Raw genomic sequence first — 18362 nt, 5'->3', positions numbered from 1 at the left:
CCCGCCATTCCTGAATTAAATATTCCGGCCCCCTCACTCCAGCCAAGGGTTTTAGCGTTAATTCCAAGGGGGAAATTATTTTTAATCATTAGTTAATAAAACATAGTCTAGCACCCAGAGCTCTTCCCATGGCAGAGAAATTTCAGTTTGCAGACTGCTAGAGGCAGAGCAGCTATTCAATATTGATCTTACGAATCTTGCAATTAGTAAAAGCTGCTTTCAGGCATTCACTCCAAAGCTGACTGTATCACACTGGTCTATGCCACAGGGATATCCCCCACATACTGGATTTTAGTGATTTTTTTAAAATAGCATGGATTCTCTTACTTTCTGAAGTATTTAGAAAAGGCAATATTCTCTTTGCTATCGGCCATTTCCAGTGCTGTTAATGGAGTCTGTAATTTACGCAGCTCTGGGCACTTCCTTACTTTGTCCATCAGCATCAATGATGCCTGAATATGGCACCACAAAAAAATATGGCACATTTCCCACTTCGGCAATGGTTTCACAATGCCGTGGGAATCGCTGCTTCCTCTGCAGCAGCAGCTCAGATAGAGTTCAATGGGACACCCTGCAAAAAACAGTGGCACTATTTGCTCAGTTTATAAGATCCCCCACAACCCCCAACAAAAAAAAAAAAAATCTAGGTCACAACTCCAGTCGAAGTCAGAAGCGGCAAATGTTATAAAATCAGGATATTTCTCATGTTGCTAGTCCTTTACTTCCTTCCCATTTATAAACCGGGATTGTGGAAGTTTTACACTTTTTTCTTTAATTTCTTATTCTTAGAATATCAGGGTTTACATAGATTCTACCATGAAGTTTTACACTTAAAAATGATTATATGAAGGGAAAAAAAATACAAGCCCAGGGCCTCAAATTCAAACACAAAATTAACCAATTTATAGCTACCACCATCTTCCGAAACATTGAACATCCACGTCAAGAACGCTGAAATGTTTTGGCCAGACAACGTTCCTCCATCAGGGCTCAAAGTGTGAAATCAGACGTGCGCTTTTGAGTCACTAGGTGATTAGGAAAATTCCATCCTTACAGGACGGATGCTCCTATTTTTGAAAATTCTGATCTGGGTGAATTTTATCTACAAATCATTTTGCTGAAGTCTGAATAGGTTTTTCCATGAACAGTGAGGCAATTTTGGTTTGAAACAGCAGATCTGCCACTTAAGACAAGATTAGTAAAAATACAGTTTTAGCCCCAATGCAGCAAACACTTATACATATATTTGATTTCCAGCACATGGATTAAAAAGTCAGTGGAATTATTCATGAAAATAAGTTTAGCAGCTATTCAAGTGATTGCAGGATCAGGGTCTTAGTTTTCAGTATTTTTTTTTGCCTATTTGAATTTTACAAATGTCTGTAATATAACCTAATAGGAATGGCATTTAAGGAATTTGCAACTTGGGTCATTATAAATTTTAATCTAAAGTTGCAATAAAACATTACAAAATCTCAACCTGATTTAAAAACAAACCATGATGTAAATCATTTATTTCAATGGCCTTGATTTAAATTGCTCCACCCTGGTTATTGCCACCTGCTGGCAGCTCTGTGGCCCACATGAAGTTAGTGGATCTCAATCCAGATCTTGGGGACACAAGCGGATCTTTGCACGCCACCAGTTTTCAGCTGGCCTGATTTGTAGACTCAACAGAAAAGGCAAAGATTAGATGGCTTAGAGAGAACAAACTCCCATCCCATCCAGCTTACATCCACGAGGTCAGACCTCTAGGGCAGTGCTTAGACACACTGATAGGGTAAGGTCAGGGCCGCCTGCACTGGAACAAACATAGAACAGCAGTTTCCATAAATTATCTTTCACCAGCATGAATTTCACTAGACACCCCGAGGGCCTTCAGATTATTTCTTATACCAGTGCAACACACATTGTACCAAATTCTGGGACTAATCTATGTGAAAGCATCTACTAGGTGTCATCAATACACATACAAATGGTCAGTTTTCAGAACAGAGAGAGGTAAACAGTGATGTCCCTCAGGGGTCTGTACTGGAACCAGTACTATTCAACGTATTTATAAATGATCTGGAAAAGGAGGTAAATAATGAGGTGGCAAAAAATTTGCAAATGATACAAAACTGCTCAAGATAGTTAAGTCCCAGGCAGACTGCGAAGAGCTACAAAGGGATCTCACAATTACAGGGCAACAAAATGGCAGATGAAATTCAATGTTGATAAATGCAAAGTAATGCACATAGGAAAACATAATCCTAACTAGACATATAAAATGATGAGGTCTAAATTAGCTGTTACCATTCAAAAAAGAGATTTTGGAGTCACTGTGGATAGTTCTCTGAAAACGTCCACTCAATGTGCAGCGGGAGTCAAAAAGCAAACAGAATGTTGGGAATCATTAGGAAGGGGATAGATAAGACAGAAAATATCATATTGCCTCTCTATAAATCCATGGTACGCCCACATCTTGAATACTGCGTGTGGTTGCCCCATCTCAAAAAATATATTGGAATTGGAAAAGGTTCAGAAAAGGGCAACAAAAACGATTATAAATATATCAGTATGTATAAATATCTTCTGTGTGTTCCATTCTGTGCATCCGAAGAAGTGGGCTGTAGTCCAGGAAAGCTTACACTCAAATACATTTGTTAGTCTCTAAGGTGCCACAAGTACTCCTGTTCTTTTTGCGGATACAGACTAACACGGCTGCTACTCTGAAAAATGATTAGGGGTATGGAACAGCTTCCCTATGAGAAGAGATTAATAAAACTGACTTTTCAACTTGGAAAAGAGACGAGTAAGGGGGGATATGATAGAGGTCTATAAAATCATGACTGTTGTGGAGAAAGTAAATAAGGAAGTGTTATTTACTCCTCATAACACAAGAACTAGGGGTCACCAAATGAAATTAATAGGCAGCAGGTTTAAAACAAACAAGAGGAAGTATTTCTTCACGCAATGCACAGTCAACCTGTGGAACTCCTTGCCAGAGGATGTTGTGAAGGCCAAGACTATAACAGGGTTCAAAAAAGAACTAGATAAGTTCATGGAAGAGAGGGTGCATCAAAGCTATTAGCCAGGATGGGCAGGGATGGTGTTCCTAGCCTCTGTTTGCCAGAAGCTTGGAATAGGCGACTTGAGGATTCATTCCCTCTGGGGCACCTAGCACTGGCCACTGTCAGAAGTCAGGATACTCAGCTAGATGGACCTTTGGTCTGACCCAGTATGGCTTTTCTTATATCACGGTAAATTTTGCCCCGATTTATAACCCTGCAGCTTAATGAAGTCAATGAGATTTCAGAGAGTGCCAGTAAGGGACAGCATTTGGCTCAGTCGGTTTTTACAGCAGAGTGAAGTGTTACTCAGATTACTCTCAGTGAGATTGAATCACAAGGGCAATATTTCAAATTGCTGTCCAGGAAAGAAACAGATTGTGGTCATTTTAAGTAGAGACAATGCTCTGCTTCTCACCCATGCACTCTTTAAAGAGTAGTCAATTTAGAGGTCACGTCTGTCTATGCATTTGCCATCACTTTGGCATAAACTCTGAATGGTGATTTTCGATTTTGGGTAGCGCAATTTGAGACTCCAGATTTTCAGAAGTGGGTACTCAGCACTTTCTGAAAATTGGGCCCTTTAAAAAAAATCTCAACTTGGGCATGCAAAAACATTCGTCACTTTCAAAAAGTGTTGGCTGTTCTTTTTAGTCCATTTTCCTTGTTTGCCTGGGGCGGTTCCACACAAGACACACAGGAGGAAAGCATACTTTAAAAAAAAACAAACAACCCCCACACACGAGGACAGCGACTGGCAGGGCAGGTGTATGACAACTACTTTTAATCTGACCAGATTTCAAACTGATGTTGTTGCTTTTATTGTAACATGCTGAATATATGATATGTACAAGGATTACCTTAAACCACCGGAACAACCTTCGCTGGAAGGTTTTTTGGAGTTGGACTATACATCGATAGTGTTAATTATATTTCTCAAGCAATGAGCAGACTGGAAAGCCAGTTAATAGCTTATCTTCAATTCCACTTGGTGAATGCTGCTACGGAACCTGGCAGTTAAAGTGGATATATTAATCTGGAGGATTTGACACATAACACTGAAATATGTAGGTATAGTTCTACAGCTATGGAGATGGGCAGAACCTCTTGAAAGCTCTCTCCCCAAACTACCTACTGAAATCAGTCATTAATACCATTTCATGGTAACCCTTTGATCAAGGCATATAACAAGAAACCCACTTCAAGAGGAAAGGCGGTCATAGAATATCAGAGTTGGAAGGGACCTCAGGAGATATCTAGTCCAACCCTCTGTTCAAAGCAGGACCAATCCCCAGATTTTTGCCCCAGATCCCTAAATGGGCCCCTCAATCCTGGGGTTAGCAGGCAAATGCTCAAACCACTGAGCTATCCCTCCCTGACTCCCTCTCACCCCCCCACCCACCCCAGGGGATTATAACCAAAGTTCTGTGAAATTCTATTTCTTTTTAATAATTTTCATTTTTCAGGAATTTCCTGTTATTTTGTTTTATCCACACTGGGAAGGGGACAGACAGGGGGGGAGGGGTCATTGCAACCTGGCCATATCACAGCTCAATTTTGGCAGGACAATGGAGGGGCAGCTGGGCCAAATTTGGCAGTGCTGTGACCCAGTGCCTGTGGTGAGACAGGCCTAGTCCCACAGGAGCTGCTGCAGAGGGGTACTTTATACTTGGTTTTTTGTTTTTATTTCGTATCTGCTCTAATTATAAACCTAGCTAAGAAATAAACACTCAGCTGCCTAGCAAGGAACTTCTGATGAGGAGAGATTGCTCCCTCTCGCCTCTCCATCTCCCTCTTCCTCTGGCAGTATTAACTCAGCCGCTGTGAAGATGAAAACAGATTGTATCCGTTAGCCCCTCTTCTCCATTTAGGTAGCTGAAGGAGTTCAAAGCGAGGGCTCTCTAAACTGATTTGTATTTAAGGCAGGCTGGATTCTCTCCAGCTACAGAGACTGTGTGTCAGCCTGTCTAAAATGGGCTATTAGCTATCTGATTCATACACAGTTAAACGCAGTTTAACTTGACAATGAGATTACAATGTACTTAGGCTAGGAACTCCTTGAGGCAGGGTCTGGGTGTACAGGGCTGAATACACCACTCAATAATAATAATAAAGGAGATTAAACAGTAGCACTCAGCAAAGATCAAGTAGGAAAGCAGACTAGGAGTTTTGCAGAAGAGGGCCTAGTCTGCAATCCTCAAGAGGGGAAACTAAAGATCTTTTTCCAGTTCTACCAAATCCCTTCACTAGGGTGTTCCTTGGCTGTCCTCCTTGGAAGCAATCCCTAGCCTCTTCCGGGTCGACTGATCCCTGGGCACCTGGCATGAACCCTAACTGCCCACGCTATGAGTCTCCTTCTCTGTGCTGCTGTACTAGATGTGAGCTGCTTAAAGCATGGGGCACTCTCTGGGGGCTTGTGGCAAGGCAGTGCCAGTGGAGGGCTGACAAAGCCAGGTCTTGCTGCATCTTTTGGCACGGCAAAAGGGTGAGGAGAGGTCTTTTGCTTATGGCAGGGGTCCTCAGCGCGGTGCCTGCAGGCACCATGGCGCCCGCAGGGGCATCTAAATGCGCCCGCATCCTGGCCAGCGGTCGAGCATCTGCTGAAATGCCGCCGAATTTCGGCGGATGCTCAACCGCCGCCATGGTCCTTCATCTAGCGCCCACCAGACGAAAAGGTTGGGGACCACTGGCTTATGGAGTGAAGGTAGGTTTGGGCTGTGATTTTTCCTCCCATGTTGTGAACAAGATGTCCATCCTTCCTATCTACATATTAAGCACATCTTATAAACAGAGCGCTGATTAAAGTCTTCTCAGGTCTACAAGGGCCTTTACTCCAAGTTATTCCAGAAAGTAGCTCATTGGCAGGGACACACTTCTGGTGGAGCCTGACAAAAGGGACGGCTTTAAGGGATGCTTTAAAGATTTTGCGATGGCAGCTACTTTATTCCACACAAAGGTGCACTACAAGAGAAGTGAGTAAAAGTTTGCTCTACAGACATTGAGATGGACCCAGAGTTACATAGGTCACCCCAAACGAGTGTCAGACCTTTAGACCCATGCCATCATGTATTCTATTTAAGCCACACATTCCATAGGAAGTTTTTACTAGTGCTCATTTTCACATCCCTCTGTAAAGCCAGAGAGATTCCTTTGGACCACGAGTCCAGCTCCAGAGGCATTAGCGGGAGAAGAGAGCCACTCTGGTTTTAGTAGCCTCTAAAAAAAGCTTCGTAGTACGCAGTGCAACGATGTTCAGTCCAGCCTGAAAAGGGCATAAACCAATGCCTTACACCATTGGAAGGAAGGGGAAGTGGCCATTCGTAGACATAACTCTTCATGAAATACAGGGTCAGAGACAGAGTCAAGGTTTAGGACTGAATGATGCCCACCAGTGGCTTGGGTCAGTGGGGATGGGCAAACAGGCAGGTGAAATGGTTGAAGGTGCATGCTCGATACAGTTCACCACATGGTTCCTGCCACCACATGTGGCATCAGCGCTTTTAAGCCCCACTACATGGTATGATCTCTGTCACTTCCAGGTAGGGTGACCAGATGTCTCGATTTTATAGGGACAGTCCCGATTTTGGGTTTTTTTTCTTATATAGGCTCCTATTACCCCCCACCTCCTGTCCTGATTTTTCACACTTGCTGTCTGGTCACCCTACTTCCAGGTGACCAATCAAGTTTTACTCAAAGCTCTGTTAGTTGCAGCTGGGCCACGTAGAGCCCCTTCCACTCAAGGCCCTTCAAGTGATTTACAAAAAGCGGTCGTCACTCACTCCTGAGCTGCCGCACGCCCACCCATAAAGAAAGGGCGTCACTCGCAAGGCCACAACGCCCAGACAGAGCTGAGACTAAACCCCAGGAGTCCTCCTGATGCCTGACTATGTTCCAACTACTAGAGAACAATCCCACCCCTCACATATGCAAGCTGGTGGCTCGGACAAATCTGTGCTGAGGCAATGGGCAGGGGATCTGCCATGGGGCTGCCTCTCCCTAGTTTCATGGGGCTGACGCAAGACCCCTTTTTGGAACCATACTTCTTAAAGTCGGCCATTAGAGCTGCAAGCTCACCGCACTAGCCCGGCCTGGACTCCTCAACCCTGCTCTTCCTCAGTTCACAGGACTCATGGTTTCTCCTGGGGTCTCCTACCCCAGCTGCCCCTGGCTGGAGGCACAACCCCCTCTATTACCCTAAGGAGCTCTTACTCCCACCTTCTCCGATCAACTATCACATCCCAACCACCGCAGAACCTTTGCACTGTGACTCTCCATCTGGTTCCCAAAGGCCCCAAATCTACACGCTCCCACTGTTCTAGCCAATCCGCCCTCAAACGAGTCCCCTGGAGCAGTGGGAAGGTGCAGCATTCCAGCTCCTTTTCCCAGGAAAGGGAAACAGTCAGATTGCTCTGAAGTGTAGTTCTGCAGACACACAGCCAAGGTAGCGACAAGTCCTGGCCCTGCTCCAGTGACCATATGGAGAGAAGGGTGATAGAGGAGGAAAGCTGCTCAGGTCAAAGGTGACAACCAGGATCCCTGGCCTAACAAAGCAGTTAGAGCCAGAGTTAGGGAGAGCACTGGTGGAATCAGAGGAGCAGACAGCCAAGGACTAAGGCCAGGTCTACACTACAGACCTATATCAGTATAACTATCTTGCTCACAGGTGTGGATTTCACACCCCTGAGCAATATAAGTTATACCGACCTAACGCCCTCCCATGTAGACAGTGCTGTGTCAACAGGAGAACTTCTCCCATCAACATAGCTACTGCCTTTCGGGGAGGTGGATTCGCTACGCCAATGGGAGAAGCTCTCCTGCCAGCCTAGAAGCACCTTCACTTAAGTGCTACAGCTGCATTTGAAGTGTAGACCTGCCCTAATCCTCATGGGGCTCTCCCGAAGAGGGCAAGACGCCGCTGTAAACTCTCCATACACAAAAGAGGAGCAGCACAGAGTCAGAACAAGCTGGGAGGGAGGTGGGTATTTTAACCCAGTTTTCCCCATTAGTCCTAGTTAATAGCCTCTTGCATCCCGAGTGTATCTATATGAGACTTATTACTAACACAGGGTAGCTAACATTTGTAGAGGCTAGCCTGGACATTCCCCAGCCAGCAGCGTTTGTGGTTTTCCTGCAGGGATCAGCTTAGGGCAGTGGCTCTTACCCTTTTTTCCCCATCTGCAGACCCCTAAAAATTTTCCAGTGGAGGTGCAGACCCCATTGGAAATATTAGTCCGCAGACCACAGGTTGAAAACCACTGTTCTGTGGTAACGACAAGCTTTTGCAGATCCCTCAGACAGAGTCTCTGTGGACTCCCAAAGGATCTGCGGCCCACAGGTTGAGAACCACTGGCTTAGGGTAGACAACCATGTATTCTGGAACAAACATTTGGGAGTGTCCAGACTAGCCTTTACAAAAGGCGTTAACTCCCTGAGTTAATTGGCATCCAGAAAAAACAAGCCTCCAGGGTAGAAAGAAATTAGAGGCATCACTTCCCTACCTAATGGAACGCAACCACCTCTGGGGCAAAACACGGCAGCTGTTTACCAATCTACAGCAACCCTGCATAACAGCTTGAGGGAAGGAGGCAGCCATATTCACTTGAAACTGCAGGAAGAACACAATTACCGGCACTGGTGTTTAAATGCCACATTGGGATTAGAAAGATTTAAGCGATGAAACTGGCCACGAGTCTGGGATAATATCCTGACTGTGGACAACAGCATCATGGGATCTTGGTTACACACAAACTCAGGTCTCACTGGAACAATGGCAACAGCTCTTTACACTCAGAGTCCTCACTTGGCCAATGGCAAAGGCCAGGAGTAAAGTATAGGTCTAAGGAACTCTTTAGAGAGGGAGGGGAACCGAAACGTTAGGCTACTCAAAACTAAACATCTGGAGGTGATAATTACACTAGCTTTCAAACGCCCGAGGACTGGCGTCCCCAGTGCCCTCGTCAAAGACTTGAAGATATCCCTCCACAACAGCGCGCAAAGCCTTCTAGATCCCTGCAACACAGCACGATCTTTCCAGCCGAGCACCGGCTGGACACTAGGAAACCCACCAATGCAACACTCTAAAATCGGCTTGACAGGAAGGAGCAAGCAGGCACTTGGGGCCCAGCATCCCGAACAAGCCTCGTTCTCTATTCGTGGAACCAGAAGGGGAAGCAACTCCTGGTCTGCTCCCACTCCAACACATACACTTCTAACAGCTCGGGATCCTGCAGAGCACATGGCTAGACCAGAAATTGTCATTAAGGCAAAACACTCACTTGCTCCCTGACCTGCCAGCGGCTAAGCACTCCGTCTCTGTAGCTCTGCTATACATTTGCATTCCAGTAGTGCCCCGAGCATCAAATCAGAGTTGGTGTCCTACAAACACATAGAAAGATGCAACTCCTGCCCGAAAGAGCTGACACTCTGGGCCCCCAGGTACAGACACCAGGATCCCCAATTAAACCTGAACCACCTACATTTTAGTTACAGACAAGATCCTCTTCATGTTAAGCTGAAGAGATGCCATCTCCCCAACAGGCGCCAATACCCCATATATCGCCACACACGAGATTCCACTACCAGGCAGCAATGCCAGGGCACTGCCCAGCACAATACCTAGATCACTCTATTCAAAGCCAGCAAGCCTCCCAGCGCAAGGAGGGCAAGGGTCAAACCACAACGTGCAGGAAGACGTTACTGTACCACACCTTGCAGATCTCTGATGCTGAAGGAACAGTAATTACAGAGGCAGGTGGTAACACACATGATGCTGCAACACATGGGAAAGTTTTAGACGTCCCTCCCACACCTGCCCCTCAGTGAAAGAACAGTCACCCTCCAATACCTGCCACCCAAAGAGGTGTACGCACTCTACAAGGGTCACTGAATTTAGCCCCCCCAACTGCCCTGTGTGGGGCGTATTAGCCCCATTGTACGCAGGTGGAGAAAGAGGCAAAGAGCTGAAGGGAATGGCCCAAAGTCAGTAACAGACCCAGAGCATGGAACATCTAGCGCTTGTGCTTCAACCATGAGATCGTCCTTCCTCCCTTAACCTATTGCTTGTTAGTGATGGGCAGGAGTCTCTCACTCCCAAGATGCCCTCAATTCCAGCCCAGGTCCCAGCGAGTGAGCCGTTACCATCGGACAGCTTCTAGGAGATCTAGGTCAAGTGTTTATGGATTCACCCTAAACTTACAACACTTGAGGATTCCCCACATCCTGCACTTACCCCCTGCAGATGGAATACTGCTATGCCCACCGAAAGAGGGGTTTCCATGTTACCCAATGCTAATACATGGACAGTGGAGAGGAAAGTTAGTCTTGTGGTTGAGGCACAAGAATGGGAGTTGGGAGCCGGATTCTACTCCCAGCTCTGCTGCAGTCACCTCCCAGCCCTGTGCCTTGAGCACGCCAGGTGTCAAACAGGGATGATGCCTAGTTCACTGAGTGGCGCTTAAGCACCTTGAGATCACCTCATTGAAAGGTGACGGTTGAGATTTTTGAAGTAGTGCGGGGGCATTAGCCACAAGCGCCATTAACTAGAATGGAAGTTGTGGAGCCAAGGCTATGAACAACATCTACCCAATATTTTTTAAACTGAGAAGCCAACAGGATGCAAGGCACTTTGCAAGCTCTTTCCAGAAGCCAGATTCCTAGCACCAATCAAACGACATTGTGTGCAAGTTCGTGCGCGTTTTGTTTTATATCAGACGTACTTGCACTCTTCAGAAGTCTACAATCTAGTAGCGTCCAGCAGTAGAAAGCCAGTTAGCCCCTGCCCCCACCTTGCAAATGACAATTGTCAAACACTCAATTACACTTCAGTGGTACACAATACAAAGTCCAATAACATGATTAAAATACTGCACACCAGCCCATATTAAGAGCGTTGAATTAGTATTTATAGCTCCTTAGTTACTGAACAATCCATTATTATAATGGATATGTAGCTATAAACACACTAATGGACTAGCTTTGCCAGAACATACAGTATCGCAGCCACATTTGGACTAAGCCGCACAGGCACAATGGCTGTGGAGATAGGGCAGCAGTATGAAAAATGTCAGGCATTTCTCCGGTCTACTGAAGACTCCCTACCTTCAGGGTCATCCTGATTTCAGTCTGCTTTACCAGACAGCAAAAACCCCATGGGTCTTTGCAGACAGATCCTGCTGTGAACACAACCCTTTGTATCTGCATACACTGGATCTCTCGTACACTCTCACTGCCTTGTATTTGTTCACTTGAGGCTCCTATATTTAAGCAGGATTTTCTCCTAAGTACTGGAGTATGGCAACCTGGCTCCTTTAAGAACCAGGGAGGCTGTCCGGTGGTTTAGGCCCAAAATGTAATTTGATGAAGATCTTACACAGCCCAATAACTCTTTCATCGCAACATGCCACTCTAGGAATATGTCAAAAAAGGCAGCACTCTGGACTCTCAGTAGATAGCTGCAGCTAGCCCCAGGCCCCCACCTTCCGAAAGGCACATTCTACTGTTGAGCACTCAGTTACATTTCAGATGTGTGCAATATGTGAAGCCCAATTACACAGTATGAAAACCACAGGGCTGGAACCCCTACCCCTAGCCAGCTCTCTGCTTTTCTGCCATAGCTGCCCCCTCCACCATCACTCCTTTCTAGGGTATAGCTCTGGCTAATGGCATTCCAGCCAGACAGCTACTGTTCATTCTCTTTCCAAAGTCCTCCCATCTACAACTCATACAACACCACCACCCCTCAGTATTACAAAAGTAATTCAAGAATAAGAGAGGGATGGGGATGTCAACTGATATTTACATGATTTTAATTTAAATGAAAATATTTTGATTGCTCTTAAGCCTTGCCTTAGAGTGATGGGGATTTACGCTGTCCTAGTGCATGAGAACCTGACAGTGAAATTGACCAGACTTAATACTTCCATGGATGCTGTTTACTTTAGTTTCACTGCCTACCCAGAGGAGACAGCACATTAGATGCTTAGGAAATCCTTTTAGTTTTAAAAACAGAGCACTCCGTGGCACCTTCCAGCCAGAGATGTCAGTGTGTTGCAGAGACGGGTGAGTATCATTATGCCCATCTGTAAGACGGGGAACAAGAGACACAGAAAGGGGAAGTGACTTGTCCAGAGTCACAGCAAGTCAGTGGCAGAACTGGGATTAGAAACGAAGTCCTCTGACTACTAGTTTGGGGCCTCTTCCACTAAACAAATGCTGCCTCTGACACACAAGCAGCAGCAATCCAATAAACTCAAGCGGACTTTGTTTCTCAACTACAGAAGACCTCTCTTAGTGGAGCCTTCCCAGTGGAGTCTGATCTCAGTTAAGTGACAAGACTTTCTCAAAAGCCTGGAGATGAGTTATTGTGCTGATACACATCAGTAATATGCATTACTTAAGCTGGTCAGCGCTTCAAGGCAGAAAAAGCCTTTTTGATGTGTTTGTCCAGCACCTAGCACAATAGGACCCTGATCTATGACTGGGGACCCTGCGTGCTACCATGCTGCAAATCTCCTCCTTTCCCTAACCCCTCCCAAACACACAAGTCTTTATTTGGCATAGTCCATAATAACTAACCAGAGGTTCAATAGAAAGTCATACCCATGGAAAACCTGGGTAAAGACCACTTACCCTAGTGCACTAGCTAAATGAGCTCACTGGTAAGCAAAGGTTATGCCAATCCTGTACTGATTAGTCATCAGTCTTTGCCATTCACTGTAATATCCTATTTACAATAGGAACATTTTCTAAAGATCTCCAAATGTTAGCAACACTGGAAGCCTTAAGACACAACCCTGCAGAGAGAACTGCATGAGCCCAGATGTCCTCTTGCATGGTGCTCTGTGCAGGACCAGGTTCTCCTATAGACAGACTGCCAGCATTTTCAACAGTATATCATACAAGCATCCTACGAGCAGATCTAATCAAGATGGTGTTAGAAACACCAGCAGTCTGCGTCTCTTAGGGCCTCGAATGCAGTTAATATCAAGAGAGCAGAACCAGTGGTATCAACAGTGGGCATGTTTTTAGGAAGGCCCTCTCTATACTAGGGAAGCTATGAGGCTAACACAGGTCCTGAAGATCACACCAAATATGCAGATTTCCCAATGAAGTGCATCCCAATTAATGGAGAAAACTGTATGATTTTTTTTTTAACCTGGCAGTGTCCTGAGTAATACACACACACACTTTAATTTCCAGATTCACCCTCTCTTGGGGGCACACAAATCAGCTCTTAGCTACTCTTTTTCTTTAAAATCGTATTGGGGGGGAAGATAACTCATTAAATTAAGGGTTTCCTTTTAGAGATAAAGCACCTCAAAGCTACCACAAACAGGACACCTTTAAATTCCTGCACAATAGGCTAGTTCTGAAGCACAACGGAACGGCCTTGTCAATGAATAATATTATTTTACATGCCATATCCAAGGCACTCAATTCAACTCAATGAGGCTTTGACACAACTAGCTTCACAAATGTTGCCAAACAGTAAGAGAGAGATCCCCCTCCGCCATTTGTCAGAGACACTCAGAACCCTTCACATTCAGGTTCACCCCCACCCTGTTTGAGGAGACAATTGACTCCATTTGGCAGAAGAAGAGAAGATGTGATTTGCCTGACATCACACAACCAGGCAGCAAAATGGCCAATGAAATTCAGTGTCAGACACAAGGTAGCGTACACTGGAAAGAACAATCCTTGAGTTATTCACACACATTATGGGTTGTCTACACACAAGACCTGTACCTCTTTAGCTATACCAGTACAGTCAAAGCAGTTCAACCCCCTAGCGAGAGCACAGTTATCACAATATAAAGGTGCTTTATCCCACACCTGGTCTACACTTAAAACTTATACCGGCATAGCTAGGTCAGGCAGCGGGGGTGGGCGGGAGGAGGAGAAAAGAGAGGGACGACAATGACACGACACACCATAGCGACAGAGCAACGCTGACAAAACCCCCAGTGCAGGGAAAGCTATGCCAACAGAGTGTTCCTGTCAGCCCAGCTAATGGGAAGTGGTGTTCCTACACCGGCAGGATGCCTCCTTCAGTCACTGTATACTGCATCTACAGTAGGGGGCTATGGGTACGTTTATACTACCTGTCGGATCGGCGGGTAGCAATTGATCTATTGGGGATCGATTTATTGCGTCTAGACGAGATGTGATAAATCGATCCGCAAATTGACGCCTGTACTCCACCTCGGCAGGAGGAGTAAGCAGCTTTGATGGGGGAGCAGCGGCAGTTGACTCGCCGCCGTGAAGACGGCCAGGTAAGTCGAACTAAGATACTTAACTTTAGCTATGCTATTCACGTAGCTGAAGTTGTGTATCTTAGCTCGATCCTCCCCCACCACCACCACAGACCAGCCCTAAGTAGCTATAGCCTCAGTATGGCTATTCGCCTTCTCCTACAGGTACAAATATACCTGTATACATTGCTTTTATACCTGCAAAAGAGCTCACATGGACAGTTCTTTCAGTTAAAAACAAACAAAACAAAAAAATCACCCCACTAACCAAAATAAAGAGTGGTCAAACTATCAAGTGCAGACCAGGCCTTAGTTAATTAGCCACTCAGGAAAGAGACTTGGGCACCATTTTTGGACACTTCAGTGTGCGATACTGTCAAAGAAAAAAAACCCACCACAACAACCCTAGAGTGTTCTGATGTACAAACAACAAGAAAGCAAATATTATAAAGCTATTCAGAAGTCAATAGGACCCCTTCACCTCGATTACCGTGCTCATTTCTGTCCACCTTATCTCAGGAGGTTCTAAGATAGGTACACCTACGTCACTTAGGGGTGTGATTTTTTTTTTTATTAATTAGTTATTCCGGTAAAGACCTAGTATAAATGCAGTTATACGGTACCGGTATGCGCCACTCCCCTCTCTCATACAAGAACAGTTATACTGGTATGAGTACCTTTATTGCTATAACTGTGCTCATGGGGGGGGGGGGGGGAGCGGTTGCACCTATTTAACTGTACTGGTATGGTTATAGCAATACAACTTTCTAATACTGACAACTCCTTAGTTTAGGGAAGATAAATAAGGAGAGACACGACAGGCACAAACTAAGAAACAGTACAGAAGGCAATCAGGTAATCCTATTTCCCATTTCTAGAGTCATTACAAGACAGGGATATCTGATTCTGATAAAAGGCAACATGTTTAAAACCAAAAAACAAACAGCACAATTAACATGTGAAACTCATTGCCTCAAGAAATCACTGAGGACAAAAGTTTAGTAAGATTATTAATAGGATTAAACACTTACATGGATAATAAGAACATCCAGTTACATTACATGGGATAAGGAATATATATATATATATATACACACACACACACACACATACATATATATATATATACACACACACACACACACCATAAGCCAAGGTCCTGGGGTTATGGTATAACCCAGGGGTGGGCAAACTTTTTGGGGCGAGGGCCACATCTGGGTGAGGAAATTGTATGCAGGGCCGGGGCAGGGCGGGTGGAGTGCGGGATGTGGAGGAAGGGGCTCAGGACAAGGGATTGGGGCAGAGAAGGGGTGCAGAGTGTAAGAGGGGGCTCAGGGAAGGGGGTTGGGGTACAGGAGGGGTATGGAGTGCAGGATGGGGCTCAGGGCAGGGAGTTGGAGTGCACGGGGTGCAGCAGGGAGCTCAGGGCAGGTGGTTGGAATGCACAGGAGTGCAGAAAGGGGCTCAGGGCAGGGAGTTGGGTGCAGGAGGGGTGCGAGGTACAGGCAGAGGGCTTAGGGCAGGAAGTTGGGGGGCGGGGGGCAGGAGGGGTTTGAGCTCCAGCCCGGTGCCGCTTACCTAAAGTGGCTCCGGGGTGGCAGTGGCGCACACCAGGGCCAGGGCAGGCTCCCTGCATGCCTGCCCTGTCCCCATGCCACTCCAGGAAGTGCTGCGGCCCCTGGGTGGGGGGGGGGGGGGGCAGAGGGCTCTGCGTGCGCACATGGAGCCCTTTAGCTGCTTCTGAGAGCAGCACCAGGCCCGCAGCACCACCAGGGGTAATCCCGTGGGCCATAGTTTGCCCATTCCTGGTATAACCTGTCCATTGGCGATTTCTTCCAGATTGCCCTTTAAAGGGTTTCTTGCACCTTTCTCTAAAGTATCTATTACAGGTGATGCTGGAAACAGGATATTGAACTAACCTGCCCATTGGCAAAGCCTGTATGGCAATTCCTATGTTCTTACAAAGAGTCAGTGGCAGAAAAGGAAACGAAACCCAGGAGTCCTGATTCCCAATCTGCTGCTTTAACTACTAGAGAACATGGTCACAAGCATATGAGCAGCAGCTCACTAGCCCAGGTATATCTAGTCATTCACCTTAGAAAAAAAACAAGTCCCTAATATTTAAATCACCTGTCAACCCCCCCCCCCCCAAAAACAAAACAAAACAAAAAAAAAACAAAGGAAAAGAAAAGTTGCTGGCCCCAGGCTGGGATACATTAGACTGAACACAAGACAGTTTTAGAGGCACTCACCTTTCCTACTTCTATCCACCACACAGACCCAGCAGCACCTGGGAAACTGGCTCTGTAGATTTGCTGAAAGACTGAAAAAAAAAAAGTTTAAATTCAAGAGGTGCCATGTATAATGGATCTTACCCTCTTGCACCTACTACTCTGAACTAAAGATAGCTCAAACCGACTTCAACCACCCCATCCCCCCCAAGTGCATGTATGTTTTTGTTTCAATTAAAGATTAAATGCAGCAAAAGTATTCCATGCCAGCCTAGCGTGTGTGTCGTGAAGGGCCCACATAAAGGGCCCGAGATGGCCACTCTGGGTGAACCCCAGAAGAGACACCTGCTCCCTGCCCCCCAAATACAGCTCACGAGTTTCCCACACACATGCCCGACACCGTTAAAGCTAAAGCTGGAGGAAGAGCCAGGTTCAGCCGCTCTCTGCAGGGCTGAATAACGGGGAGGGAGCAGGAGCATGGCCAGGTGCAGGCTGGGTCAGGAGGCACCTGAGCCAGAGCACGGAAGGTCCAGGAGCAACCCCCCAACCACAGAGGAGGGGCCCGAACAGGGGGAAAGGGAGGCCTTGGCTCCGATGGCCGGGAACCCTGGGACCGTCCCAGCGGGGCCGGGGCCTGTACGAGAGAGGGAGGCGGGGGGAGGAAGCGGGGCCAGGGCCTGGCCGGGGGTGGAGCGGGTTCGGGCTACGGGAGCGGGGCCTGTCCCGGGGGGAAGGGGAGCGGGGCCGGCCTGAGGGAGGGGAGCGGGGATCTGTCCCGGGAGGGGGAGGGGAGCGGGGATCTATCCCGGGAGAGGCCGGGCTCTGTCCCGGGAGGGGAGCGGAGCTGAGGGTTGGGGGAGGGGCCGGGGCCTGGTTGGGGGAGGGGAGCGGGGCCGGGGCCTGGCTGGGGGTTGGGGGAGGGGAGCGGGGCCTGTCCCGGGGAGGGGGAGGAGGCCGGGCCGGGGCCTGTCCCGGGGGACCCGGGAGCGGGGCCCGCTCAGGCCGCGGCTCCGGGGGACGCGGACGGACCCTACTCCCAGCGGCCCCGGGCCCGCTCAGGCCGAGATCCTCCTTCCCCGGGCTGCTGCCCAGCCGCCATCTTACTGCGCCGCCTCCCTCCGCCGGGGACGCTTTGCGGCTCCGCCCACGCTTTACGGCAGCGGCGGCTTCGCGACACCCGCTTCCCTCAGTGCCTGGGGATTGTTATTGTAGGGTCGCGGCCCAAGGGGTGGGGCCCAGGCCCCCGTGTTAGGGAAGGGTCTGCCCGCGCCAGATCCACTGGTATTGTAGGGTCCCCTCCCCCATTAGACCCCTGTGCTACTGTAGGGTCCCTTGACCCCCTCCCCCCCCCCATTAGCTGCACAGTCACATCAGCCTGGTGTGTCATTGCAAGGCCTCCCCCGCCCCCCACTCAGCCCCAGGTTGCCAGTGCAGCCTGCCTCTGGGAGCCCTGCTCTGTTATTGTAGGGTCACTGCGTTTCCCCCCGGGGGCCAGGGCGGGATTGCTCCTCCCAATCACTTCAGCCACTGGCCTTGGGAGACTCCCTCAGCTGTACCCAGCACCCTGTCATCATCCATCCATGGGTGGGCAGCCACCCCGCAGTGCCGCCTCTCCCCTGCCTTGGCCTGATGCTCTGGGCTAGGCCGGCTGCTTTGTTACTGGGCTGCCCATAAGCCATGGGGCTACCCAGGCTGCTTTCTCACCGGGGAGTGCCTCACGCGTGGGCAGGGCAGTAATTTCTCATGCCACCAGAGTTTTTATTTCTGTATGTTGGTGCTGCTAGCAGGGCCTGCGTTTTCACTGAATCCCTCCACCCATGGCCAATGCCTCC

At 47.8% G+C, this 18362-nt stretch overlaps 1 protein-coding gene across 2 annotated transcripts in view; it reads right to left on the bottom strand.

Moving 5' to 3' along the window:
* DCAF8 (DDB1 and CUL4 associated factor 8) overlaps positions 1–17720 on the bottom strand; it is a 47970-nt gene extending 30250 nt beyond the window's left edge. The window contains exons 1-2 of one of the 2 annotated variants that reach the window (XM_044991901.1): positions 17635–17720; positions 16552–16622 (exon numbers count right to left, since the gene is read on the bottom strand). The gene's annotated coding sequence lies outside the window, so the exon portion shown is untranslated. Of the gene's footprint in view, positions 1–16551; positions 16623–17559 lie in introns of both variants that reach the window. The other variant, XM_044991900.1, reaches the window with a different exon arrangement.
* Between the last annotated feature and the right edge of the window lie 642 nt (positions 17721–18362).

Source organism: Mauremys mutica, chromosome 17 (genome assembly GCF_020497125.1).
Source record: "Mauremys mutica isolate MM-2020 ecotype Southern chromosome 17, ASM2049712v1, whole genome shotgun sequence".
Lineage (NCBI taxonomy): Eukaryota > Metazoa > Chordata > Testudines > Geoemydidae > Mauremys > Mauremys mutica.
This window is presented reverse-complemented; position numbering and strand designations above follow the sequence as displayed.